Source organism: Salmo salar, chromosome ssa17, assembly GCF_905237065.1.
Source record: "Salmo salar chromosome ssa17, Ssal_v3.1, whole genome shotgun sequence".
Lineage (NCBI taxonomy): Eukaryota > Metazoa > Chordata > Actinopteri > Salmoniformes > Salmonidae > Salmo > Salmo salar.
In genome coordinates, this window is record NC_059458.1 from 58,933,907 (window position 1) to 58,950,008 (window position 16,102).

The 16,102-nt window shown below is 43.0% G+C and overlaps 1 pseudogene; it reads left to right on the top strand.

The window, feature by feature from the left end:
* Positions 1 to 66: 66 nt before the first annotated feature.
* Positions 67 to 14,700, top strand: LOC106576196 (store-operated calcium entry regulator STIMATE-like; annotated as a pseudogene).
* Positions 14,701 to 16,102: the final 1,402 nt, after the last annotated feature.

A 16,102-nucleotide genomic window follows, 5' to 3' on the forward strand; every position in this document is an offset into this window, starting at 1 on the left:
TCTGAAATCGAAATTCTAAAAACAAATGTATGCGATAAATAGACTTATTTAGGCATTAGTTTAAAAATGGCAGAAACATTTAAATGTAATTAATATGAAGTCAGAATGTTAAATCCACTATTGTTATCTCTCATCATGTGTAGAACACATCATCTGACTGCTGTATTGTAGATAATTCATATAACAAAGGTCGTCCATTTAGATGAAATTATAGCCTAAACTCTATACATGTGATTAGAACATGGTAACTGTTAAAGAGCATTTCAAATGGCGCTTGGGACATTGGATGGCCCCCTACTGCGGAGACAGGGGCGCGTGACCGCAATTAACAAAAGGAACAAAGACCGCCTGAGCTCGCACAGATCCACGGAATTCAACAGCAGGAGGTGACGTCAGAATCCCGTATTTTGCAGTTGATATGGAGTAGAACATTTAACCCTGTCCCTAACTTTAATTTTGGGTGACTTTTTTTTTTCTCCCGCAAAATACTTTTGTATTAACTTGGCGAGAGAGACATTGAGCAGTGATAGCATGGCAAATTCGTTTAGTTTTTTCTTGAGATTGGAAGGCTCCTGGATTTCTCATCGCGAACAACAGGGGAAGTTCCCCCTGTCCTTTGTCTGCTTCGGGTGTTTTTAAAGTCGACATGGACATTTACGGATACAATGGTGTTTTTCTGGTCAAAAGACTGTTTAATAATGCGGTTTTTGAGATTTCGAATATGTCAGACATTACGAAGGAGAACCCTCAGGGATGCGATAACGGGGCTTTGACAAACAGATTCGGAGTCTTGATTCAAGGGTTGCTGGCCATAGTTGCCTTCAGCACATTGATGGGTGAGTATCTTTCAGAAGAGAACGTAACAATGTATAATTGATGGGTGAGTATAATTGTATAGGATAACTTATTGTTTCGAAATAGCAGATCATGTTTAAAATAAAATACTTAGAAATCACTTTTAAAGGGAAAATCAAGGGTCTACTCAGCCAAGAGCTGCTCTGGTATCCACTTACTCTCCATCTGTGAGCACGTGGCAGTTTGTTTGTTTATGCTATTTGACGTTTCTATCCGATAGGCTGCTGTTCCACTTTATAAGGCAGATAATAAATATATAATTATATTATAATTCATTTAAATAGTCTATTATAAGAATGTTTCCCATATCCTTTTTATGTGCTAAGTTTTAAATATTCAGCGCCATGCGTAGCCAAATATCATCAGTGGCCCATCAACACAAATGTAAACGATCTCGAATGTTTCCTATAACTATTAGACTATTGTATATTCATAAACTATCCTTCAACGATAAACTACTGGTAAACAATCTACAAACCCATTTCATTTGTATTATTCTTATTATTGAAATGCCTCTTCAAGACAGGGGTGAACGTTTATGGTCTATGATGGAGCAAACTATTTTGAGAGGGTGGTCATAAAATCCTACAGAATACATCCATGCCTTTTTGAATATAAGAGAATAGGCTGTCTATATCTCTATCTACAGTGAGATTACATTTTGTAGTCATGTACTTTACAACAGAGGGATTTATGACAGAAAGGGGTCAGACTCTAAAGGAGAGTGGAGGATCAAATAGCTTTGACCTCCTCGCAGTACTTATTAGTAAGAAGATCAGTATTTAGCTGTGTGTGCGTGTAAGTACTGCGTCAGACAGAGTACCCAAGTCTGTTAATATATTACTGAAAATCAAGGGTCTACTCAGCCAAGCGCTGCACTCAATGCCTCTCCTCCGCTTGCCAAGATGCATCCATCTTTGTTTAGAGTCCTCTTCCTCTTGGCTATTTTGGTGACTTCCTCCCATTGACAGACCACTGGCCCCACCTTTTGCGTGCCAGAGTTCTTGGATACAGTTGCTATCATTTTATGCCAGGCACCAATTCTGGCTTTGCATTCTAACCTTCAGATAGTTTTTGGGTGATAATGAGTCAAACTGCAGCCACAACATGATGTTGGTATGTGAACAGTCACACACTCAGACCTTGTGTTAGATGGGTAGAGAGGAACAGTGGGTTCCTGTAAGGCACGTAGCCCTGAGCTACCAGTGTCCTGATGGGGATGGGTGGACTGAGGGAGCATGTGGTTCTGACTTGTTCCATTCTTTATCCATCTCTCCTGGACCCACAGAGGTCATGTACATTCACAAAGATAGGATTTTTCACTCTTCTATGGCTGTCTCTCTCTCTCTCTCTCTCTCTCTCTCTCTCTCTCTCTCTCTCTCTCTCTCACTGCGTCTCTCCATCTCTCTCTACAGTGAAGAGGTTCCGTGAGCCCGTAGGGATCAGAAGACCATGAAGGATCTGGTAAGAGACCGGTGTTTTTATTTCTATTTCTTATCAGAGACTGTGTCAAACCCCCAGGGAAGAACAGGAGACCATCGGTTGATCACATGGCTGAGGATCAAAGATTCTATTAGATTTAGAGATGTCAATGTTTGCTGCTTGACTTATATATCTGGCTATTACAAGTCACCATGGTGATGACCATCCTACATTTCACCCCATCTCTACAGGTTTTACGACATGTCCAAGCAGGCCATTGGTGCTCTCTTCATCCACTTCGCCAACGTGTTCCTCTCCAACCTCACAGAAATGAACCCCTGTTCCCTGTGGGTCCATAGCTGTGATTGGGCAGGTTGGCAGAAACAACCTTCCAATCTGAAGTCTCAACCAATCATTATGATAAATAAGATGTTCTATTGTGACATACAGCAGACAGGTGCAGTGAAATGTGTTGTTTTACACGGTCAACCATAGTAGTATGGTAGCCCTAATGCAAATTAAGTGATAAGTGCCTTGCTCAAGGACACAATGGCAGATTTTGCACCTTGTCGGCTCGGGTATTCCAACCACTGAACTTTCGGTTACTGGCCCAACACTCTAACCGCTAGGCTTGCTGCCCCATGTCAAATCACTGACTCACTTCCTGGTGGATTTCCACAGGTATCTGATTAACTTCCTGCTTGATGCCACGCTAGGCGTGCTGGTCATCTGGGCGGGGGTCAAGGTTGTCTCCAGGATCGTGGAGTACAAGCAGTTCACACTGCTCACCTTTGGAGAATACGGTGAGTCTCCTAGACATCTGTTTAGGTTGTGTCAAATGTTCGGAGGTTGACCAAAGCACAGACAGCTACTGTTCTGTGACTGTGTTGTTGGAGAGGGTTGTGTCAGTTCATTTTCAGAATAGTTCAGGAAGGTTGACACTTCTTCCTTTCACCACAGGAGGCCGCTGTAGGCTCATGAGAATATTGCATGAAAAACATCCTCCGATTGCGGCACTCGCTCCGTCAGTCTGTTAATCTACCGTATTCCACAAAGTCATTTTCTACTGCATCTGCGCTTGGTTCTGTTTCATGCTGGTTTTTCCATTGATTATTATGATCCACCGGATTGTAAATGCAGCTGTGCCATGACCACTGGCCAAATGTTTTAGTGGGCTTTAGTTTCCATCCGATCTGTATCGCTCTCTCTCTGTGTGGGGACCTTTCCCCCAAAAGCCTGCTACAAATACTGTCCCTCTGTCATAACTATTGGTCCTGAAAACGAAACAAATAGTCAAACATTTAGCTGTTTGTGTAGAGTTAGTTACAAATCCATTCTGTCCCTCTTAAAGAGCTGAACAACAACCACATGCTGTGTCTCTCATATACCCTTCTCTCCGCTGTCTCACTTCTCCCTCTGTCTCTTTGTCTCTCGGTCTCGCTGTCTCTCTCTCGTCTGTTTCTCTCATATACCATTCTCTCCGCTGTCTCACTTCTGTCTCTTTGTCTCTCGGTCTCGCTGTCTGTCTCTCTCGTCTGTTTCTCTCATATACCCTTCTCTCCGCTGTCTCACTTCTCCCTCTGTCTCTTTGTCTCTCGGTCTCGCCGTCTGTCTGTCTCATCTATTTCTCTCATATACCCTTCTCTCCGCTGTCTCACTTCTCCCTCTGTCTCTTTGTCTCTCGGTCTCGCTGTCTGTCTCTCTCGTCTGTTTCTCTCATATACCCTTCTCTCCGCTGTCTCACTTCTCCCTCTGTCTCTTTGTCTCTCGGTCTCGCCGTCTGTCTCTCTCATCTGTTTCTCTCATATACCCTTCTCTCCGCTGTCTCACTTCTCCCTCTGTCTCTTTGTCTCTCGGTCTCGCCGTCTGTCTCTCTCATCTGTGTCTCTCATATACCCTTCTCTCCGCTGTCTCACTTCTCCCTCTGTCTCTTTGTCTCTCGGTCTCGCTGTCTGTCTCTCTCGTCTGTCTCTCTCGTCTGTTTCTCTCTGCTGTGTTCCCAGGTGTAGAGTGTTGGTTAATGACAGAGACATGTTCCTGTCTGTGTACACTGAGATGACAGCGAGATGCAAATAGTACACTTGGGACATGTTTAGACCAGCACACTGAGTTTGTGGGTGCTTGTCTGTGTGTATGAATGCCTCTATGGGGTCAATGTGTGGTTGTGGCAGTCTGGTGTCATCCTCTTTATGGCTGATCTTCCGTAGGTGACGATCTGAGTCCGTTGGTTAATGTATGTGGTTGCAGTGTGATCACTGTGTGGTCATTAAATGGTCATTAAGGAATGGTCTGTTCTGTCTGACCAGGTGACCCTCCCCAGGCCGCAGCGTGGCTCGTTCAGTGTGGTGTCTACCTTCTCATCATGGTCCTGGAGAAGAGTGTAGTCAGCTTGGTACTGCTCATTCCCGGATGGACCAACGTGAGTAGGCCTACAGTACTCACAACCACCTGCTCCAGGGACATGGGCTAACCCAGATCCTGAGAGAACTGAGAGACTACCCACTCGAGGGAGAGAGCGGAAGTGTCAATCATGTTCTTTCTTCTCGGTTCTGTGTTTGAAATCTCTGGTGACAATTTGAAGTCAACAAAGTCAAGGCTGAAAAAGAAAGGGAGGATGAAAGGTTTTGGAGAGAACAAAGAGAAATAGTTGTCCTTTGAACAGAATGGGAACATTGACCTTCAGCCAAATGAATATCATTCGGCCCCTGGGACTAGAGTCTTTAGACAATTTGTTTGGTTGGTTATTTGTTTGAGGCTGTGGATCTCCTGCTCAAACCTTCTTTGTGTTTTATGATCGTTGTTGCTCTGTTCACTGCTCCTCACTTGAAGAGGGTGGTTTAGTTTTTTTCAGTACATTTCTTTTGGACACTGGGGCTTTTTCTCAGGGAGGAAGGCGACCGGGGGGGGGCTACGTGTCTAACAGGAACCCATTAACATACTGTAGCTCATTCCAGACAAATAGAATACTTTGAGCTTTTTTCTCTCTCTGACATGGTGAATACCACATAATCATCACATTAGCTCCAATCTCACACATGTTACACAGTAGAAAGCCAAAGAGATGCTCTTTCTATTACAGTGAACAATATTGACGATCTAAATGTCATTGTCTTTTGTGCAACGCGTCTGATATTTTGCCCTGCACAAATTGAAAGTGTGTGTTGTGACGCTGTTTGTCTGCGCGCTGCTGTTCCAGCTGCAGTCTGTGTTGCTGGACTACATCCCTAACCCACAGGTGGACCTTGTGTTGGTCATGCTCATCGTGCCCGTCATTGTCAACGTGAGTCTCAACCAACCTGCAATAACACTGCATAATGTTGTGTATATGTCAGAGGAGGCTGCTGAGGGGAGGATGGCTCATAATAATGGCTGGAATGGAGTGAATGGAAACCATGTGTTTTCTGATACTGTTCTATTCATTCCATTCCAGCCATTACTATGAGCCGTCCTTCCCAATTAAGGTACCACCAACCTCCTGTGGTATATGTAAACTCAGCAAAAAAAGAAAAGTCCTCTCACTGTCAACTGTTTATTTTCAGCAAACTTAACATGTGTAAATATTTGTATAAACATAACATTCAACAACTGAGACATAAACTGAACAAGTTCCACAGACATGTGACTAACAGAAATGGAATAATGTGTCCCTGAACAAAGGGGGGGTCAAAATCAAAGTAACAGTCAGTATCTGGTGTGGCCACCAGCTGCATTAAGTACTGCAGTGCATCTCCTCCTCATGGACTGCACCAGATTTGCCAGTTCTTGCTGTGAGATGTTACCCCACTCTTCCACCAAGTCACCTGCAAGTTCCCGGACATTTCTGGGGGGAATGGCCCTAGCCCTCACCCTCCGATCCAACAGATTCCAGACGTGCTCAATGGGATTGAGATCCAGGCTCTTCGGTGGCCATGGCAGAACACTGACATTCCTGTCTTGCAGGAAATCCCGCACAGAACGAGCAGTATGGCTGGTGGCATTGTCATGCTGGAGGGTCATGTCAGGATGAGCCTGCAGGAAGGGTACCACATGAGGTAGGATGATGTCTTCCCTGTAACGCACAGCGTTGAGATTGCCTGCAATGACAACAAGCTCAGTCCGATGATGCTGTGACACACCGCCACAGACCATGACGGACCCTCCACCTCCAAATCGATCCCGCTCAAGAGTACAGGCCTTGGTGTAATGCTCATTCCTTCGATGATAAACGCGAATCCGACAATCACCCCTGGTGAGACAAAACTGTGACTCGTCAGTGAAGTGCACTTTTTGCCAGTCCTGTTGGGTCCAGCGACGGTGGGTTTGTGCCCATAGGCGACGTTGTTGCCGGTAATGTCTGGTGAGGACCTGCCTTACAACAGGCCTACAAGCCCTCAATCCAGCCTCTCTCAGCCTATTGCGGACAGTCTGAGCACTGATGGAGGGATTGTGCGTTCCTGGTGTAACTCGGGCAGTTGTTGCTGCCATCCTGTACCTGTCCTGCAGGGGTGATGTTCCGATGTTCTGATCCTGTGCAGGTGTTGTTACACGTGGTCTGCCACTGCAAGGATGATCAGCTGTCCATCCTGTCTCCCTGTACCGCTGTCTTAGGCATCTCACAATACGGACATTGCAATTTATTGCCCTGGCCACATCTGCAGTCCTCATGCCTCCTTGCAGCGTGCCTAAGGCATGTTCACACAGATGAGCAGGGACCCTGGGCATCTTTCATTTGGTGTTTTTCAGAGTCAGTAGAAAGGCCTCTTTAGTGTCCTAAGTTTTCATAACTGTGACCTTAATAACCTTCCGTCTGTAAGCTGTGTCTTAACGGCCGTTCTACAGAAAAATGACATACTAAGAAAAATAACAATAGCCAATCAAAAGTGGGTTAAGGAGCGTTGTTAGGCAGAAACTTCTGTGCGGGAAAGCATAGTATAAGACAGTCTCCTCAAAATGTTTGGGCCTCTTTAGTGTCCTAAGTTTTCATAACTGTGACCTTAATAACCTTCCGTCTGTAAGCTGTGTCTTAACGGCCGTTCTACAGGTGCATGTTCATTAATTGTTTGTGGTTCATTGAACAAGCATGGGAAACATTGGTTAAACCCTTTACAATGAAGATCTGTGAAGTTATTTTGATTTTTACGAATTATCTTTGAAAGACAGGGTCCTGAAAAAGGAATGTTTATTTTTTGCTGAGTTTAGTATCCCAGACAGTGCATAAAGCTTGTATTTTTGGATAGAAAACCTGCATGAAGTTTACAGAATGCAGTATGTAGGCTTACTAGGCTACACTGATTGTACATTACATGGCCATTCTGCGTCCACCACTGCACCAGTTGTACTGACTGAGTTTGTTCTCTGTGTGACCCTCTGTAGTCCATCATGTTCTGGGTGGTGGACAGTCTGATGATGAGGAAGTACAAGTACAAGAGCCTGGATGACTCCTGTGACCCCTCGACCAAGGTCAACTCCACGGCGCTGTGGGTTACTGGCGACGAGTCACAGGTGAGAGTCAGTTAACTAGAGATGTCCCCGACAAAAAAAGAAAAAATAGGGCGACTGAAAGACCCATCGATTGGTCAACATTTTAAAACGTGTGTTTTTCTCTCTCTCATATATATATAGAAACACCCTATGTGTTTTAATAAAATCACCTATATGCATTGAGCTTGTCTGATGCTTTAAGCTCACCGTTTGATGAAATAAGGCACAAATGACTGAAGAGGTCAGAGATCAAGATAACCAGAAGAAAAACTTCACCTCCTCCCGCTCTTAATGGTTTTTCCAGATTCTGCCGTTACTCTCCTGAAGTTGCTGGTAATAGGCTACACAAGGAGTCGGCAACATTTCTTATGTGGAATGACCATTTATCTTACCATTTCTACCGATCTGCGTGTCTGTTATAGTTTTCATATGCACATTTTTTGTGGAACAGTTTCATTTATAAAAACATCTTCATACCTCAAAATAATTGTCATGTGGTTAATCAGAATTCTATCTAAATGAAAATGATACAAACCTAAAAAGTAACTTATATTTCCATTTCCAACTATATAAAAATAGCCTATAAAACCAACAAATAAAAACATTGCTGCCTGCAGGTAGAAAATGTCCTGATGAAAATAAATAAATATCCTATTAACCACATTGGCTACGCATGACCTGTCTGCAGTGAACATTGAAAAATTGTATCAACTATTTACTTGGGTCTGGCCTGAAACTCCTTGCAACATTGTATAAAATATCTTGGGCCCTCAAAGTTGTCCATGCTAGTGAGCTCGGGACAAACACAGCTGTAGGCTATTTGCGTAAGGGATAAGAAGAAATCAGTTTGGCCTATTTTTTCCACTGGATCAGAGCATGACATATTTCCCTTTCACGCTGACTGGTTATTGAAAGGGAGAGAGCTGGAAAGATTTTTTTAAATACATTGAGGAATTGTCATTTTCAATGGATGTAAAAACATACTTTGTTTGCTTTCTGTTTGAGGTGAAGAACACATTACCTTGAGAAGCTCTACAGCTCATTAGTGGTTGTGCATTAAGCCAATCAGAAATACTATCATATCCTAATAGAGGTCGACCGATTAATCGGAATGTCTGATAAATTAGGGCCGATTTCAAGTTTTCATAACAATCGGTAATCGGCATTTTTGGACACCGATCATGGCCGATTACATTGCACTCCACGAGGAGACTGCGTGGCAGGCTGACTACCTGTTACGCGAGTGCAGCAAGGAGCCAAGGTAAGGTGCTGGCTAGCATTAAACGTATCTTATAAAAAACTATCAATCTTAACATAATCACTAGTTAACTACACATGGTTGATGATATTACTAGTTTATCTAGCTTGTCCTGCGTTGCATATAATCGATGCGGTGCCTGTTAATTTATCATTGAATCGTAGCCTACTTCGCCAAACGGGTGATTTAACAAGCGCATTCGCGAAAAAAGCACTGTCGTTGCACCAATGTGTACCTAACCATAAACATCAACGCCTTTCTTAAAATCAATACACAAGTATATATTTTTAAACCTGCATATTTAGTTAATATTGCCAGCTAACATGAATTTCTTTTAACTAGGGAAATTGTGTCATTTCTCTTGCGTTCTGTGCAACAGAGTCAGGCCATATGCAGCAGTTTGGGCCGCCTGGCTCGTTGCGAACTGTGAAGACTATTTCTTCCTAACAAAGACAGCCAACTTCGCCAAACGGGGGATGATTTAACAAAAGCGCATTTGCGAAAAAAGCACAATCGTTGCACGACTGTACCTAACCATAAACATCATAAACATAGCGAGCCAAGCCTAATCGCCCAACGTCAGTGCCCGACCTCACTAATGCTCTTGTTGCTGAATGGAAGCAAATCCACGTAGCAATGTTCCAACATCTAGTGTAAAGTCTTCCCAGCAGAGAGGAGGCTGTTATAGCTGCAAAGGGAGGACCAACTCCATATTAATGCCCATGATTTTGAAATGAGATGTTTGACTAGCAGGTGTCCACATACTTTTGGTCATGTAGTGTATATTTGCTACTGCTTGACTAAAATATCTTAGTTGACCAACAGTCTATCGGCAAAACAATCGACCAGTCAAATAATTGGCGTCAGCCCTACAGTTAACCATAAGAGGGGACTGCAGATCTGAGTGCTACTGCTCTGTGGGATCATGAAGGGACACCGTTTGATGATAAAACATTAAAGCCCATGGGCATAAAAGAGACTTTCCCACCAAACATCACCGTAACACTCCACATCCCAATGGGACACTGGCTAAAGATGTGTTTGTTGAGAAAGAAAAGAAACGGGATGTGTGAGAGAGGTTTGTCACAGTGATTTAGCCTGTCTGCACCTGTTTTATGTGGGCTTCCCCCCTACAAACACACACACACACACACACACTGCTCTCTGGGTCGGTCTAAAGGGCAACTGGCCCACAGTTACTGTCAAGGAAAGACTAAGTCATGGAAAATCCCCCTTTCTTCTCCTCTCCCCCTTTCTCTCCATTTTTGTTTGTTTCTCTCTTTGTTTTCACCCGTCAATTTGTGGTGGTGTTTCTCTGTGGGTCAGTTATCCGAGTTGGATTGTGCCGTGTGGAATTGAGTCAATGTCTTACTTGTCCCGGTTGTTCTGGAAAATATGAGTATCATAGCAATGTTATTGACATTCCTTGTTTGGCAAGACACGAGTAATGGATGGATGGCACTAGATCGGCCTGCCAGTTGTCACGTCGTTGAGTCAAGTGTCTTCTGTGTTATTTCATGTTGTAGAGTTGCTCCTAATCTGTTGAGATTGTAGTCTACCGTAAGTGTGTGATCACCTTGTTTCATTGGATCCATTGTGAGAATTGTATTTGGTGAGAGAACAGTATGTGGTGAATAGTGATGTCATTATGATATTAGTTAACTGTCTCCAGTGGGTGTATAGTGTTGGTCTATTTGAGTGGGAAATCATGTACTGTATATTGGAGTAGTGAGACTGTCGACAGAAGCTTCCTGTGTTGGGGAATCAGAGAGAATTGACCTCCTACACAGCAGTCAATGTGTTACTGTACACTCTCCTCTCTCTCGCTCTGTCCTCTCTCTCTCACCCTCTCTCTGGAGTCACAATGATTATGACAGACTGGCAGTGTTGCTCTCTCTCCCTCCTCGTCCCTGGTACTCTGCCAAGCAGCAACAAATCATCCCTTCATCCCGGGAATAAAAGTGACATTTGGAATTAATTTCCATTCAGTGATGTTATGGAAAGCAGAGCGGAGTGGAGGAGGAGAAGAAAGAGGGAGAGAACTATGTCCATGGTAGAGAGGAGGGCATTGATTAGGGAGAGCTGTTGGAGTTTGGTTGGTCAATAGTCTGTGTGCAATGAGTTTGATTTCAGTTCCCGACCTGGTCTGTAGGATAGTGTTGGGGAATGATTTCACCCATGGTCAGCTGTGACCATATGGTGTTCAGAGCAGGCTGTTTACTTTTATCATAAACAGCCAAACATTTAGTTATTTTAGAGCTGTTATGGCCTTTCTGGTGTATGCTGTCAAACTGACTAGTTAAACGCCCTAACATCACCGACCTGTTTCCTTATGGGATGAAACACAGACATAACATCGATAGACATCTTGGTCTGAGTGTACAGTATCTGAATGAAGATGATTTATTTGGGATTGGCCTCATATCGGTGAGAGAGGAAGGCTGGGCAAGCCCCCTTTCTGCCTCTGCTTCTTCCATTACAATAATCTCATCCAAGATGTCTGTATTGCGTGCATGCACACACTACCATAATCTCATCCAAGATGTCTCTGTATCCAGCATTCGAAAAGTATTCGGATAGCTTGACTTTTTCCACATTTTGTTAAATTACAGCCTTATTCTAAAATTGATTATGGAATTTGTTTAAATCAATCTACACACAATACCCCATAATGACAAAGCAAATTTTTTGCAAATATATTAAAAATAGAATAACAGAAATATTCAGACTCTTTACTCAGTACTTTTTGATTACAGCCTCGAGTCTTCTTGTGTATGACGCTACAAGCTTGGCACACCTGTATTTAGGAAGTTTCTCCCATTTCTTCTCCACAGTGATTCAAGCTCTGTCCGGTTGGATGGGGAGCTATTTTCTGCACAGCTATTTTCAGGTCTCTCCAGAGATGTTCCATTGGGTTCAAGTCCGGGCTCTGGCTGGGCCATTCAAGGACATTCAGAGACTTGTCCCGAAGCCACTCCTGCGTTGTCTTCTTTGTGTGCTTAGGGTCGTTGTCCTGTTGGAAGGGGAACCTTCGCCCCAGTCCTGAGCGCTCTGGAGCAGGTTTTCATCAAGGATCTCTCTGTACTTTGCTCCGTTCGTCTTTCCCTCGATCCTGACTAGTCACCCAATCCCTGCCGCTGAAAAACATCCCACAGCATGATGCTGCCACCACCAGGCTTCACCGTAGGGATGGTGCCAGGTTTCCTCCAGACGTGACGCTTGGCATTCAGGCCAAAGAGTTCAGTCTTGGTTTCATCAGACCAGAGATACTTGTTTCTCATGGTCTGAGAGTCCTTTAGTGGCCTTTTGGCAAACTCCAAGCGGGCTGTCGTGCCTTTTACTGAGGAGTGGTTTCCGTCTGGCCACTCTACCATGAAGGCCTGATTGGTGGAGTGCTGCAGAGATGGTTGTCCTTTTGGAAGGTTCTCCTACCTCAACAGAGGAACTATGGAGCTATGTCAGAGTGACCATCGGGTTCTTGGTCACCTCCCTGACCAAGGCCCTTCTCCCCCGATTGCTCAGTTTGGCCGAGCGGACAGCTTTAGGAAGAGTCTTGGTGGTTCCAAACTACTTCCATTTAAGAATGACGGCGGCAACCGTGTTCTTGGGGACCTTCAATGCTGCAGACATTTTTTGGTATTGTGTGTAGATTGATTTGGTATTTTTTTTATTTAATCCATTTTTAGAATAAGGCTGTAACGTAACAAAATGTGTAAAAAGTCAAGGGGTCTGAATACTTTCTGAATGTAATATGGTGGTTTATTATGCCATAAAAGCCTTTCCATAAAGCGTGTGAGGTTCTGGAATTCCGCTATGTTGTGATGATATATGGTGAAGCAGTGGTCTGGACAATATTCCAGACTGGGAATAAAGTGGAATTTTATAGCCTTGGGCTGGAAATAACAGCACACCAGACCTGGACACATCAGCTCATCCTGGCCGACAGCTGCTCACGTATCTGTGTGACGATGTCTGTATGTTTGTGTATCTGTTCCCTGACGTGTTTCTCCCTCATATCCAGGTCCTGTTGCCCGTCGACACAGACGCTGAGGAAGAGGATAGGTCAACAATGGATCCGAGGAGGGTCCCACTCTAGCCTCCCAGTAGTGGGCATAATACCTAGCTGGGTGGAGGTGTAGCTCTGGTATCCTTCTCTACAAGACCCTGACACATACGCTGACCCGCGCCACACACAAACTCGAGCACGGGTGTGTGAATGTACGCTCCTTCCAAATCACAAATCTGCTTTTTTTCATTGTACACATCCCAATGATGTCTTTGATGATGACTTGGCTGTTATGAGGATGTTGAATGTTATATTAACTATGCTTTATGATGGAGGGGGAAAAAAGTCCTTCGCCCTTGCATTCCCTGTTTACCAAAACAACAAGCTTGGTGGGGCTATAAAGTGTCTCGTAATGGAGATAATTAGAGAGTGCAGTGATGATGATGAAAGAGTAAATCTGTCCTCTCTCACGGGGGGATTTTGTGAAAAGGGTGTTTGTTGATCTCCAAAGAGCTCCTTGACATACCGTATCAACTTCTGAAGAGTAGCGGTAAGCTGTCAGTACAATCTCCTCTGTTTTCCTTCATCATACAGAAAACCGCTTAGTTCAAACCTCGACATACAGCATCTAATGGTCTGTAATTAAATACGTTTTGGACCTGTAGTATTTAGTAGAATCCACTACTAGTGTCCTTTCCTCCTTCGCCACTAACAAGTGGAAGGGCTGGATAGTTTCAATCATATGGATTTCACCTATCACGTCCACTCATATCAGTTGTCAGACTATTGTAACTCAGCCGGAGGAGTTGGACCTTGAAGTTGGAAATGTTTTATCTGAGTTGGACTGTAGTGGTCTAGTTTGGAACAGTTCTTCACACTCTCCAGAGGATGTTTAACAAGGTGGAAAATTGTATTCTATGTGGAAAATGGACCAGATCATTTTATATTCCTCATGGATGTCCATTTAGGATTGATTTGGATTTATCCAAATATTTGCAATGTTTCTAATATGATCTAAAGAGCTTTGTGATTTTGAATGTTGTAATGTATTTTCTTATTTCTTTTTTCTATTTGACATATTTTACTGTATTCATATTACTTGTGGTTAAACATGTAGTAATGGGAGATTTCCAAGTGGTATCCCAGAAATGATCACGGTCAATTCGGAGATTACCCGAGATACCAAAATAGTGTTCAGTTAACAATTGTAAATTCATTCTTATAGATCACATTTCTCAATCATTGAGCTGTTAACTCTAACATGAAAATACAGTACTGCCATTTTTGTATTAATTGAATGATGTTCCTGGAACCATTTAATGTCTTAGTGATGTGAAAGATTCTGATTGTGGGACTGTCATTTCATGTGACCTCAAATGTATAGAACAGCTACTGTGAGGACATGTGCCACTTACACTGTTTGCATTTATGCTAATTATTCACTGTAAAAAAAGATCTATAATATATTTTTTATTTAGCATTGCTCCAGTCCATCATGTTTGTGGAAACATCATTTTTAATTGTGACTGAAATAGTTTGAATGTTTAATGGATATCCACTTGAAAGTGCCATGTTGCTATAATATATTCATGATTCATTTATGATACGAGAAAAATGTCTGTTATTTGTCTTAACTGTTGTCACTGTTTGTATTATAATAATTTAAAGTAAAATTGTATAAAAAAACTACCAAACACGTGTGTTGAATTCCTTTGGTGGCTTAGGTCAGCCCGGTGGCCCCTGAGCTCGATGACAGACACCTGAGCGGGACGTGGAGTAGTACACCGCTGTGACCCCAAACTGATGACAGGAGGGATGAGGGGGGTGGTTAGAGAGGGAACTAGTCATTGGGACAGGTAGAGGAGAGGGTTAGTTAGGGGGGTGCCAGGTCAGGGGCGGAAATCCCAGGGGGGACGGGGGGGACACGACACATCCCCATCCTGGGAAAAATATGATTTGTCCCCCCCAATATATCACTGAAACATAACTATGTAATTTAAATAATATTAATAATACGCAATGAAAGCAATTGTGCTGATTATAGACACTTAATAGCGCGTTTTTAAGTTTCAAAAGATTGCGACCCCCCCACCCTTTGCCTCACAATGGTTTGATCCACTGCCAGTTCCTTAGCTTGCTAGGTAACAGAGAGGTCGTATCTACTGTAAGTTAGTGCTTCAAAGTCCCTGTGATAAGGTTAGCGATAAACTGAAATCCAAACTGAACAGAACTACACTCTCTTCTACCATTGTCTTAAATATATTTAATGGTCTCGTTGCAAAAGCTAAATTGTCGCAAGGGAACTTTTATTTTTTTATTTATTTTATTTCACCTTTATTTAACCCGGGTAGCAAAGATTATAGCAAACACCACTGAAACTGAATTGGTGCTCGCTAGCTTTGCAAATTCAGCTATTGTTGGAAGCCAGCCAATATGAAACAAACTATTAAAATTACAAAAGGTTGCAGCATATGTTGTGTAAATGGTGAACTCATACAGCTGTCAACTCTTGTCATTTTAATCCGTTTCACATTTGCTAGCTACCTTTTAGATCGAAGCCCAAATAGAATGATTGAAGATGATAGAAGCCCATCTCCTACTGTAAATAACCTACACACTGTGTGTGTAGCCAGCCAGGTAGAAAAATGCCAGAAAAATAAAAGACGGACATCAGAGTATTTTTCAATACACCAAAACACATAGTAAGAACCCTAGTAGCCTAATATCTCAAAGACTAGTTGATAAAATGTTCATAAGAAAGAAATGAAATTCAAATGGGAATGTTTCACAATGATGTCATTAGGCAGAGCAGGCAATAGATGGCACACAGACAGCAGAGTTGAGGACAGATATGCAGGGACAGACTGGCAGAGACAGGGAGTCTCAGGTAAGTTTGTTGAGTCTTTGTTTGGCAACATTATGAAAGGTTCTCAATTTTTTTGACTTGTAAAATAGGAACATAATTGGAAAATGCCATGGATACCCCCACTCTCAACTTAAACTGGTGACTGAACAAAGATTTGTTAAAGGCAATGGTATTGCTGTTGTGATTACTTGTGTAGTTTTGGTTACCGGTAGTTAGGAGTACGCAAACACCTTAT